Genomic DNA, 13,866 nt, shown 5'->3' on the forward strand with positions numbered 1-13,866 from the left:
CCAAACCATGACAGTTCTTTGTTCCTTGTGTTTCCCGCCTGTGTGATTGCCCTGATTGTCCTTACCTGTCTGATTAGTCTCACCTGTGTCCAATTACCCCTGTCTATATAGTCTCTGAGTGTTCCTACCCTCTTGTTGGTTCATTGTCTTTGTCTATGGTCTGTTTGTCGTTGTCGAATGTGCCTGTTGTTTGCTCCTTTGGATTTTGTTTTTTTGCTCTCTGGATTTACTTTGTCTTTTGTCACTCGTGTTTCAAGATGTTTTAAATTTAGTCTCTGTGTAAGTTTTGTTTTTCCCTTTTGTTAAATAAATTTGGTTTTCTGCAATTAGGTCCTCCCCCTGTGTTCCTGTCGGCAGTCGTGACAAGAACAAAGCAAACCAATGTTCCTTTTGTACTTACCTTTGACCAGTGGAAAAGCTGATGCATGATTGATGTAAATTCAATAAACTTATGATAGGAATATAATCTGGATTATTCTGACTAGTTTAGTATTATAATTTAGTTTATTGAGTTTATCTGTTCCATGTATTTTACTGATTGTGCAGTGGAGCCTGTGTTTAAATGTGCACCCACATTTGATGTTCTGTGGACAACTCGCTTTTTCAATTACAGTACGTAATTAATTATGTTAGAATGTCTATTTGTGAATTTCTATAACAGTCTGATGGGGAAAAAGGTCTGTCAGAAAAGTCAGCTATGTTCTAATATGACCTTTTCAGCACTGAATCCATTCTACAAAACCTCTTTTAATTAAACCTATTTGTGGAGTGTTTTATCTGGTTCTTAAAGGTCTCAAATCAAATAATTATTTTAGAACGTAGACCATCAGTAAGAAAACTCATTATTCTCATCAACATATTTTCATGTCCTTCCAAGGCTGTCATCAGTGCCAGTCACAACAAAGTGATTAACAGCACACAGACCAAAAGGCCAAAGTTCACAGTTTGTCTAGCCAAGTTTGACGTTCAATGAAAGAAGGGGAGGATTTTTCCATGACCCCCAATATAATGGTGCTATAGACTGGGGGCCCACCATTGTCCCTGCTGGTGGTTAAAACATGTAGGTTGTACAGAGCCATAGACACTATGAGGCCTACTTAAACACTGTCATTAGAACACACTGCATTCTTCCATGGTTAAACTGTTACACTGATTTTGTCCACCAAAGACAAGACAAATGCAAGCTGCTTAAAATCTTTGCATTTCAAATAGTAGTTTTTCCCTTTCAATCGTTATTAATTATAGAATTTGACAGGAGGCTATGTCTTTGAAGCATCTTTGTGCAGCGCAGAACCACTAAACTGTGCCCAACATGTTTATGGAGAAAACTTCCTACTGGCCGGCAGGACAAACTGACCTTCTTTTGCCATTAACACCTCTGGGCCATATGGGAGCGCATGATGTAATACTGATGACTGTCTCTAACGACATTTACCACGCTACTGTTCAAGGTGAGATTCAAATCACTGCACATTATTTACAGTCCATCTATTCCACTACACTGTGCTGGCTTCAGAGTGTTGCCAAAATAACACTCACCAGTTACATAAACTTCTGCTGCAAAATGTATCCTCATGGGCAACAGCAGGATGGTTTAAGAAGTGATGGAAGTCAACAGAGGCAATATGACATTTCCGAAAGGATTCTCATGATGCATTACAAGTCTAGTTTTATTATGTTTACATTTAACCAACACAAGATAGGCCCTGTGTCCAACTCGTATTTTTTTTTTCTTCTCAGCGCCAGCATCGTTTTTCAGTTGTTTTCAATGGGTGGAGGGTGTTTTCAGCAGAAAGCAGCTGCCTGGATGAAAAGTGCAGCCCCCGGCGTCTTTCCAACAAGTGCTCTGCCGTTTTTGTGCGGCCGCTCTGTGTGCTCAAGTAAAAAATCGTGCTGACGTCACAAGCGTTTTTTTCCCACGAACCTATTACAAGATTCAAAGGACCGTACTCCTCACCTCGGCAACCAAAATCAATGGAAGAGAAGTTAGTCTTGATTAGTCTTTAATCAAAGATCGGTTCAAATAAGGAATATCTCTGTCAAATCATCACTTTTTTCCAAAACTAATTTAACACTATTATCAAAGGTCACAAATTGTGCAAAATACGCTCTTTACACTTATGTCCTTAGTCTGTTTAGAAAGCCTCCAATTATTATGAGAAAAGTCCATCCTCTCCATCTTTTGCCTGCTCCACTCTTCATAAAATGTGTGCTCAAACAGTACATTTTGAGATGTTCCCTTTGTGACATCACAAAGGGCAGTAGCCCCTCCCCCAGGTGGTTTACAGTCCCACAGCTGGGTGTTTGTTCTGCCCTCTGAGTCTGCCATCTCCCCGTAAACAATAGGACATGGAGCGAGAAAGTGCGAGCCACCCAATCTCTTCCAGAGAGGGGCTTGGTCAGACTCAGCTCATTTGCATTTAAAGCTACAGACACAGAAACAGTTCTGTGCAGGGCTGAAAATAGAGGGGTTTATAGGCATGATCAAATATGGGGAGATCTGAAAGAGCTGTATTAAAATAATATACAAAATGTTCTCAAGTAATGTCAGACAGAAAAAATATTCTGAAAGCAACAATGTCTCACGTGTCCACCTTCAGATCCTCCTCTTCATGTTCCCATCTTGTGTGTAACCCCCCCCCCCCCCCACACACACGCACACACACTTCTGTTATACACACCTGTGTCTCGTTATCCCCTTCTTGTCCGTGCTTGCTCCCTCATGTTCCTTTACAGCCCTGCACTACTCACCACTTTGCTCATGTACCTTGTCCTGGTGCTTTTCTTACAGCCTTAGTGTGTTTGATCTCTGCCTGTGTTTTTACCCAGCCTTTAACTTTGCTGTGTACTGAACCTTGGATTTCATTAAACAGTTTACCCTTTTCAGCGCTCCCTCTGAGTCTGTGTGTGAATTTTGACAAGAAAAAAGACAAAAACACTTGGGGGGGGGAGGAAAGAAAGAAAGAAAGACTCAGATTTCAGTTTGAACAGGGTTTTTGCTGGTAGTGTGGTCACTCATGGAGACTATTGTTCACCTCTAAATGTTATCCCATATGTAAATGTATCTATATTATAATTTAATCTCACTTAATGTAATTGTAATCCTTCGAAAATCCCATTAATAGAAAATAATCAAATTCCATACTTGACATTTACAATCAGCCTTGAGAATCCATCCCTTGAAGGTTTGTTTGTGGCTCATTAAATTTAAAGTGCAGTTTAGAAAAAGACACATTTTCAAACATGTAGTGAGAAGATTACCTCATGTTCCTTGACAGCACTGCACTTCCATGTTGGGCATTTCTGTTTGTGACGTGAGAGAAACTTGCTGATCACGCATCATCTGTATCACTATCTTACCTTTATTCCCTAAATACTTTCCAATAACCTGTAAAAATGATCTATTCTGTGACTATTCACTGTGAACCTTTCCTCATTGTGTGGCAAATAGGTGGTACCACTAACCTGACACGACATCCAATTGACGCAGTTTGACTCCAGAAGAGGGGGCTGCTGGGTGAATTTTCATGTAGAGGAACCCCTCAGCTTTGAACACAGAAAAGGCAGAATCTGGCAGGAAATTGAGGGCTTTCCTCTTCACAATAAAAGCATTCCCAGGGGACTGCCTTATTTCATTGAATGTTTTTTAGTTTTTTTTCCCAGCCATGCAATGATGCACAAGGGAAACACATGCAAGCACCACAGCGGAGCGACCTTCACCTGTTTCACAGTGTGAAGTGCAAACAGAAGTGTGAGTCGAGGCAGATGTGGCGTTTTGATCTTCTTACTAAAAACAGCTGACAATGAGATGCTAAAGGGTTGCCATGACACTTTTCAGTTTGACTCTAGTAAAAATCTAACATTATACATGTCTATTTCTATACCATAAAATTATAATAAAAATTCAATGATAGTCACACAATATGTGTAATTTCTTGTTTTAAAAAAAACAATTATGCAGGCAAAACGCCTACACACCTGTGTCTTTGTGCAATGAATGTGACCTTTTTGTGTGATACATTAATGTAATGTTTGCATCTTTATGAGACGTCAAAAGGACTTAAGAAGTGTCACTTTTTTACGTATGCGCCACCCTGTGAATTTGAATGCTCTCTCTCTCTTTCTCTTAACAATCTTTGGTTAATAATGTCACCAAAATTATTTCTATGATAAAAGTTTTTAAAAGGTTGGTTCTCTGCAATCATCAAGCTTGTTTATGAATACATTTAGCCTTTTATTAAGGTCTACTGAACGAATGATGCTACCACAGTTTTTTCTTGCAAATTCATTTAAAATGCATCAATTTTCTTTATTGTTACTCATCTCCCTTTCTATTTAATTTTTTTTACAGGCTTCAGAAACAAATGTATAATACACAGGTACAGCTGATGGGCTTTATGTGTTATACCTCTTCATTTCTATTAAATTGGCAGCTTTTTTATCCAATCAAAATGATTTGTTTCACCTGTACTGTACATGTGGTTCATAGTTAATTTAAAAAGCGATTGTAGTATTATTCTCATTGTGTTGCTTTGATCAAGACGTCTTTGTGATTTTTGTTGCAGCGCTTCTCTCGCTCTCTCTCTCTCTCTCTCTCTCTCTCTCTCTCTCTCTCTCTCTCTCTCTCTCTCTCTCTCTCTCTCTCTCTCTCTCTCTCGCTCTCTCTCTCTTATTACTTTGAAAGATTAAGCAGGAAGTCATCCTGATACAACGCGTGTCTCTTAACAGTAGCAAGCGCGAGCCCCGGGCATCCGAATAAGGAATCCGGCTGTTGCTGCGCGCGGACACACAGACAGACAAGGACGCTCCAGAGCCGCAAGCTGGGGACGGCGGTGCCCTGAGATGCGCGCGAGACCCTCACTGATTTTACCGCTCCGTTAAATCTTCACGTCCATCTCACTTGGGGGGGACTGTGTCACCAAAAACACGGAAAGGATTCTATGTGGAGAAGAACTTTTATTTGAGACAGATCTCTAGAATTTCTGGAATAACTAACGCAACATTTTTTTAAACAAGGATTTCCAGCTGTTTTATTCAAAGAGGAGCAGGGGTCGTTTCATGTTGGAACTATGTGAGAAAATAACGCCGTTGAATACATTCGGGATTTTCGGAACCCATTTTACGCACCGGGAGCGCAGCAGTCGGAACTAACGGGCTTTCAGAACTCCTCTCTGAGTTTTCCCTCCTTTTATCTCAATCACGTCATTTTATTCCCCATGAAGACAACCTTTTATAAGATGCGTTTTGTGGACTTATCCTAGGACTTACTATCCCCAGGGTTTTGGAATTGGTGTATGCCTGAAAACGCACCGAGCTCCGGTCACTGACAGCATGTATCAAAGGGACTGCTAACTTACTCAAGGTAAATTCTCATGTTATTCCGTCTTACATGAAACTCTGCTTAGCTTCAAGTGACAGTACGCAGACAGTTTAATGTGTGTTTTGGTGACTACGAGTAGATGTCACCGCAATTATTATTATTATTATTTTTAATTATTTTATTTTTTTTGGGGGGGGGGGGGGGCGGAATTATCCGGAAATAAATGTTAAAAAGTTGATAAATATCAAGGGGACTACTCCTTGTTGTGTTCTCCCTCATGATGCTGACGGGTTCTGGTCCTTGTTGTGGAGTGGCTCTGCGTTTTACACACCCAAACGGTTTGAGCTCAGGGAGTCGCACCGCTGCTGGACAGTTGCCGTCTGGGTACTCTGTCAGACCGCGAAGAAAGAAGGGGAAACGTTCTCTGGGGACGCGGAGTCGCCGAACTTAATTCAAAAACATATTACTTCACTTAGGCAAAGATGAGCACATTATTCACCCCCCAATTTAAGAAATATGTAGAGGAAACACGTGCAAATCTTAACATCGACACTCAGAAAATACGCAGCCATTAGTTCTACCTGGACAATCAAAACAAATATTCATTTTAATCGGTTTCATATTGCTTAAGTACGTATCCGAGAAAAAAAAATCCACTTTTAGATCCCATAGGGCAAGTACAGAAAAAAGACAAGGATATCAAACTCGGAGAATTTCTTAATTTCTCTAAGAGATGTGTAACCCCGCCTATTAATAAATCCGAATCCCAAAGGCAATGTTTTTGAATTTTGCTGCAATTTTGCAGCGTGTCAGGACAACCCTCATGCCAACCTGGAGCATGACCTCAGAGTTTTGTCTTATTTATGGCAACTAATGTCTAAATTTTCCCATTAGACTGTGGAAGAGTGAGGACAATAAAAGCGGGTGACAGACAGAGAAGAAAAACGTGTCCTGTGTTTTATCTTACTGTCTCCTCATATCAACTTTAGTTATGTATTTAGTCATGTTTAATGACTTTATTGCCCTACATATAATAATTGATCACCTTTTCATTAAGGTGCATGCATCTTTTTGAACATTTGCTCTATGATTTGCTCAAATTGTGTCTTGGAAATGACACAAGGGAGGGATTCAATTCCCAGTAATGCTGCTAAAGGAGGCGCAGAGCTGATCTCTTTGCAGTGGAGTAGGCAGATGAACGCTCTGAGCCTATTGCTGTGGCGCACTTTCAGTCAGCTTGGTATCGCTCACTGATGGCCAGCAGTCCTATTCGCCACAAAATGGGTTGTCATTCAGTGTCCCCTTCTGGTGCAAGGAGCCTCCCTCATCTCTCCTCGTGCTGCAGCAAAGCTCACTGAAGTCCAATATGAGGCACGCTGCATGTGCACACACAGAATGATGACAAAGAGGCAGACAAGGAAGGCTGCAGTTTCTGAAAGACTTTCAAAACAAAAATTGAAATATTTGGATTTCCTGCCACATATGGTAGAGAGACATATGTTTCTTATGTGAGTTTCCTGCTTTGCTGACTTTATGAAATTATCTTTTGGTAGAATTTAGTCCTTTTACACAATCACACAATCGGGGGCGCAAAAACACATATGCTCATCTCTTGTAGTCAGGTGGATTTTCCATTAGCTTCTCCGCCGATAACTGTTGATTTATAGCAGCATACCATTTGTGTGCAAAAGTCTGGAATCTCAACAGGTGAAGACATGGTTCTCTAAACGCCTGCTAGAAAAGCAATCCGTTCAAAGCTAATTTGGGTTCGAACAGGGACGATGCAGTCTCTAACCTTGCTGTTACTGTTGTGTTGTATTCTTCATGTACGGTGTTGCAGCTGTTCCAAACAACCCAACATGACATCAGGTATTCACAAGTCACAATACATTACTACCGTTTATGCCATTTATATGTTGTGCCCCTCTGAGAACCATTCTGCTGTGTTCTGTTGAATCCTGTTCTGTCCTTCCTCTTCTGATTCACCATGTATTTGCATGTTTATGCTCATTAAGGCGTCTGAGTTTTGTTGGCAAAATGGGGAAAGACTAAATCACGATGGGATCTTTATATTGTTGACTTTTTATTCCGATAAACATATACAGCACCTTTAGGCTATCAGTTTTCACCTTATCTATTGTTTCATGTCACTTTATATAAAGTGATATGTCCAGGTTAGGTTACCCCTAAATATACAGTGGGAAAATACATAGAAAAGTGAAGAAGACATACCTGGATGTGTTTGCAAAGTTGATGGGCTAAAATGAACGACCTCTACTTGTGAAACAGAATCATTTAAAAAAAGGGTCAAAAGAAAAAGGGAAACAAATTAAAGTATGCACAGAGTATACAGAAATGAAAGAGAATGGGTTTCTGGGCTTGACAAATACATTTAGGGGAGTTTGAAGATTCTCCCTGTCAGCAAAAAAAACCCAAACTTAAGGCTTTGTCAGGATTTTGTTTCAAGGCAACATAGCAGGCCCTCTCCTACCTCCTACGACCAAGCGTTAACCTCTGGTGCCAAAAAAATGACGGAATTTCCAAGGACAAAAAACTGCAGTTTCTTGATTGTCCACTTGAAGCTGTCTCCAAAAGTTCCGGAGGTCTCGTTAACAAGCATGTAACGATGCTGATTTTAACAAGCAGAAATAAACATGTTCAGAGCCTGCTCCAAAAACTTTGAAAATGATTTTTTTGATTCAATGTGATTACTGTAGCTGTTAGTAATGTAACAGCCAGGAGGCTGTGGGTCTATCTCTGCTCCACCTCTTTACCTATTTGCAGTTTGACCGAAAGGCGACAAATACTGGTTGACTTCAAAGTACAGCTTGAGAAATAAATGGCTGATGTCAATGATACAACATCCATGTTTTATACAGACTGTGCATACCACATGTATGGTGTCAGTGGGTCAAATTACCCAAAGTGTCACTGTTGTGCTCCAGTGGTTTGAACTTTTTACCTCTATTAAAATGTTTAATTCAAACCCTCGTGCATACTAATTAACATCCTTAAACAAGTGAAATCTGAAATCATACCACATCTGTTTTGTTGCTGGAAAAGGCTACACGAATCCAAGCAGAGTCAGGTGCAGTGCTAGTCTGCTTTAAAGGCAGCACATGTGTGACTGGGGCAGTGCCAGGTTTAGGGTCTGAGAACGCTCCCTCGCCCCCCAGGTGCGGATATTAGCAGTCAACTGTTTTATCCGCAAGAAAGAGGGCAGATAGCAGAAATAGACTCAACAGTGAAGCCCTGACAGGCACGGCTGGCTCCAAGTCAAAGGGATGAGACAAGTCGGCAACACAACACAGGCCTTTTCAGAGGCATTCATGCGTGTTGTTTTAACCTAGATGTCCTCCTTTGTTTCTGCATCTTACATTCAACCGCTGCCTTGGAAAATCGCTGCGCCGTCGACTCTCTCCCCGTCCCTCCATCTTCTCATCCTCTGATCACTCCCCCTTCCAAACAAGGCCGCAGTGTCCGAGGCTAAGGGTGCTATCAGAGAAGCTCATATCTGAATTTGTGACATCAGAGGGAGGAAGAGGAGACAGTGAGGTGCGGAAACAGAGGGAGTCATTGAAAGGGGCGAGATGAATAGATGGGTGATGAGGAGACAGTCAGCGGAATGATAGAAGATGGATTAAAAGGAAGACAGAGAGGGACTGTAGGCACAGCGCTGGCTGACATAGACAGACAGTGCTATTCTGCTGCCTCTGAGCGCCACAAATCACTTTGTGTGTGACACCCACCATGCTTTTGACTAAACACTCAATCGTTCAGCAAAAACAGAAGACTCAGACTCTTTGGAATAAGGCACATTGAAGGTGAAACATGCATGCATCCCTGTCCTGAAAGTACCCAAGGGCGTCCTGATAGAGAATATCTTTGCCTGAAGCGACTTGGAGGTTGACCAGATTCTGCAACACCATTGGCTCCTCTAATCAGGGCCTAAACAAGGAGCTAGGGAAGGATGCTTAATGAGGCTTGGCCAATGTGCGGAATGAGACAGGAACTTAGGCTGACAACCATAAAACAGCCACAAAGCTTTACCAAGAAGTGTCTCAATGGCTACATTCACGCCTCAGCCCTCCTGCTCAACTCGTAATGGCCATTAGAGCCCACAGTTTGGGTGGATGGATGGGCAACTTTGTCACAAAGACCGTAGTTGGTTTCCTGCCAATAGTCAGTATGATGCTTATAAACTGGACTGTGACAATTCTGAACCTTAAGCAGATATTCATTTGACACTGAAATCAACACTTCTCTCAACTGAGTGATTTTTAACAACCAAAACAACAGTACATTCTTTCCTCAAGCTGAAAATAGTGTTTATTTATGGATCTGCTGCCGGGCAGTGGCATTAAGAAAACGTTTGCTGTGGTAATGAGTCAAGGGAGAGTTAGGGACATGTTCTTCGCAAGCCAGAACCTCAGTTTGTGAAACATTTAACCAGTGGGAAAGTGCAAAGATTGCATGAAAGTCCTCTTCACTCTGACTCCAAAAGAACTAGAATACCCTTTCACACCCATGCTAAAATGTCATTTTTCAATTAGCAGAAATAACCTGTTCAAAGCCTGGTATGGAAAATAATGTAGAAACAGCTTATTCTTGATACGCTGTATAGGGGTTACATTTGAATTTAAATGCTTTATAAATTCATTCATTTTAAATAATTAGGAGTGTGGATGACTGCCAAAATGGTGGCTTCAAAACTACACTTAAGTACCTCATTATTACCTACTGCGTTCATGTTTTATACAGTACATGATTCTAATAGACTACACAAACAGTTCAGTTACCCTCTGCAGCCAGTGGCCATGCATAAACGGGAAGCTTAAAGGGTGATGGAGCTGCATAAATAGGGCACCCGTTGGGGTGGGCATCTATGAACCATCCGAGGACTTGAAACAGCAACCCCCCAGTTCACAGCTCAAGCCCCTATATGGACTGAGCTACTGCACCTCTGGTTTGAAATCACGTTACTCGTCTTTGTCCAATATTCAGCCTCTTTTTGCTCTGTTGTTGGTCACCACCACCTACAATCCTTCTTCGATAACATATCTGGATCTGTAGCTGCTAATTTTCCACTATGTTTACAAACACTTACAGATGAGTCTGCTGGTTGGTTGTTGGCAGTTAGTGTTTGCTGGATTCATATCCACTCGCAGCTGAAAACCAGTTTGAAACTACATTGATATGGTGGGATAAATCAACTAAGTTCAGCTGAAAGTTGTAAAATGACCTCCAATGTGGTCAGTAAAAAGGTTCACTATGAGCATCATGTTGTCATAAAAATTCAAATGTCAAAAACAAAAAAGCAGGTTTTGTGAGTAAATAAAATCTAGTTATTTACAGACTTCTTATGGCTAGAACTTTCTGGAAGAAAAATACTAACATGGGTCATTATAAACTGCAGATAGACATGTGGTGTAGAGTATGTGGGCACCAAGATATTGGAAAAACCCCAGAAATGTGGCAACCACTAGGCAGGATTACCGCTGATGCACAGTAGACATTTTTCATGCCTCGGGTGATGTCAAGGATTGTCATGCAGTGTGATTGGATGTTGCCAGGGTGACACTTGGCACTTGCCAGAAAGCGAGAAAACATTCCTTCCAAACAGATCAGACAAATGATATATTTTACCTCTTTTTATTTCTCTGCTCATTCATGAATGAAATGATAGCAGGCCTTTAGAGATAGAAGTAGAAGGGAGAAGCGGTGTGATCTCTTAATGATTCCTGTTGTACAGGTATAAAAGCTGGGTAAGTGCTACATAGCGCCTTCTGTCTAGAGACAACCATCGAGAGAGCAGCCAAGCATAAACTGAGTTTCACACTGGCAGCTTGTCAAATGATTTTGTGAGCATTAGAATACAAATCCAATGCAGTTGAAAAACTCTACATCCGCTTTTAGTGTTCTCACATCAGAGAGCCCTCAACCTTAATATCCACTGTGTAGGATTTTGCTTTGTGTATGCATGTGTGTATGTCGCACACAAATATTTTGCACACACAAAAACATATATAATAGTTTATTTTAACTCTGGGATTTGAAAAACCTCCTGAACTTTTTAGACATTTAGCTGATGGTGAGAAGAAAATAGCATAGTGTATTTAACAGAGAGTTATAAGTGATGGTATATATTTTTTGTGATTAGCTTTTGGACTATACTTCTATGTGTTAGCTTTTTGTTAAATTCAATGAAGGATCCTCCTCTTTTGTTGAAATCTTCAAATCCATACGCATACAGCCTTTAGGTGCCAGCTGTTCCGGACCTATTGGCCCTAGAGGGAATAATAAAGTTCTGAATTAAATAAACTGAAGTAATATCTAGGCAAAATAATCACAACAAATGTTGGCATCAGTGTGGGACAAGACAAACTGAAACTACTGAAACCATTTTCACACACATAAGTGGTCCTTAAAGTAACATAAAAAGATAAAATGGCCAATTAAAAATGTTACTTGCATTTTGAGCAATAACATAACAGCAGGCTATAAACACTGGCTTATTTCAATGATTCCGTAAATGAGTTGCCTCAGAGTTTGAGACAAGAAAAACCTGCTTTATTTAAATTTTCCCAATAAATCAAGATTGGAAGTGGACAAAACCATTTGGATCAGAAAAAAACGTGAAATGGTGTCAATGAGCTGTCCTCTTGAAATATTGCCCTGGAAAGCCCTGGCTTGCATAGGCAACACCTTTCTAATTTGCAGTGCTTCCAGAGCTCAATGAGGACACATTATAGCCCTTTTTCATCTTTTCAAACACTCCCCTGTGGTTGAAATGAAACATCTGGGCTGTGCTTTGGTCCAAATATAACATGAATCAAGCACCAGAGAAGGTTTGTGACCCTGAAGAAACCAGCTCATTCAGAGCGCTCCATTTTGGCGCCTCTTTGAAAAAATTTGGCGTGTCTTTGAAATATATCTTAGAAAACACTATAAAAGTGGATTTTCATAGTATGTCCCCTTTAACAATTATGGGTCTCTGTCAAAAATATTCCACCTCATCTGTGATTAAAGTTGATTTTTGAGATGAGTTTTTTCATTATTTGTTAGCTTGATGTCCATACATACCAGCAATTGGCTCTTTAGATAGCACAAACCAACGTGACAGTCTTTTGTAAGTTATTTCAAGAATCATTTTAAACATCTTAACTTTTTATAGAAAGTGAGCTGTCGCCGCATTTTATTATCAAGTATCAAACTCAGAAAAACTTAATAGAAAGTTAATAGAAATTTAACATTTAAGGCAGATTGAAAAACACTAACGCCAGTGTCTTTCACAAAAGTCACAAGTGCTCAGATCCATTCAGCAACATGCCCCCTTCAACTGTTTTATTCCTATTTTAAAAGACAGGCTCTTTTCTAGATCGGCACTGAACCTAATTTCTTGGGAAACCGAAAGGGTGGGGTACCACAGGGAACTGTACTGGGTCCTCATGCAATTTATTTTTAGGTATACTTACCTGAAGGTGTAACACAGAGAACTGAACTTGGTCCCATTTAATTTATAATGTATATTGAAAGTGATCATAACACAGTTGATATCAACAAGCAAGGCTTAGTGTTCAATCTCAAATGCTCAGCTGTCCTCTGAGCTTCTCAAAAAAGTAAAAAGCTATTCTTGGGGAAACAAGGACAAGTCCCTGCATGCAGTCAATTTGTAAAACCACCTGCGGTTGCTTTCTTTGTTTAAGAAAACTGATATTTTACTAATAAATTGTGTGTTTAAAATCGCACATCAGTAGTTTATGAGACTCTTTCTTTCAGATGCAGCTAAACCTGTTCTCTGTTAGATGTCTGACAGAACCGCACAGCTTTTATCGCACAATCCTCTGGGATTTGAACTGACATACACATTTACAGCACACCATACTGATTTGTATGCTTTGGTTGGATGGTCATCTCTTTATATGCAGAGATCAATTCACTGCCTGACATTTATTTATAGGGCCATTCTGAGGTTGATGCCATCTTACTTATGGGTCTTTATGGCTTCAGTCCGTGGGCATCCGTTTGGTTTAAGGTCAGAAGACTTTTACTTGTGCTGTTGGAACTGAGATTTGAACTGACCTCGGAATAAAAAGCATCCAGGCATGCTTTAGCTGAAGACTGACATACAAATGACTTCAAAGAAGAACACAGTGACCCTGGATAAACTCAAGTATAGCACTCTTCCTGGACACTAAAAAGGATTTGATGCCCTTTAACTCTATCTTGTCTTATTTCGATCTAGGTTTGTGTTTGATGCTGTATATTGCAGAGCTCAGATCGGACATTAATTGTCTTCTTGTTTTGGTTTTCTTGGAAAGGTCTTACCACCAAATGAGGTCAGGGAAATCAACAGTCGTTCTAGCCATGTCGCTCTGTAAACATACTGTAGTTCCAGAAATTAAATTGCTTTGAGGCAAAGGTGGAGCTTTCAGGAGAATTTCAATATCTCTGGCCAAACTCGCTGGCTTCAGAAGCCAACATTGGTGAAAGCCTTATGAATTAAAGTCTGTTCAGATCTGAGCTGCTTAGCTGTGAGTCAAGGA

The 13,866-nt window shown here is 40.4% G+C and overlaps 1 protein-coding gene across 7 annotated transcripts in view; it reads left to right on the forward strand.

Annotated features, from left to right (window-relative positions):
* The first annotated feature begins 4,724 nt into the window (after positions 1–4,724).
* Positions 4,725–13,866, forward strand: part of adgrb1a (adhesion G protein-coupled receptor B1a) — a 148,458-nt gene continuing 139,316 nt past the window's right edge. For 3 of the 7 annotated variants that reach the window (XM_079344144.1, XM_079344145.1, XM_079344147.1), the window contains exon 1: positions 4,725–5,362. The gene's annotated coding sequence lies outside the window, so the exon portion shown is untranslated. The remainder of the gene's footprint in view (positions 5,363–13,866) is intronic. The other 4 variants (XM_079344142.1, XM_079344146.1, XM_079344143.1 and 1 more) reach the window with 2 other exon arrangements.

This window comes from Symphodus melops (assembly GCF_947650265.1).
Source record: "Symphodus melops genome assembly, chromosome: 5".
Taxonomy (NCBI): domain Eukaryota; kingdom Metazoa; phylum Chordata; class Actinopteri; order Labriformes; family Labridae; genus Symphodus; species Symphodus melops.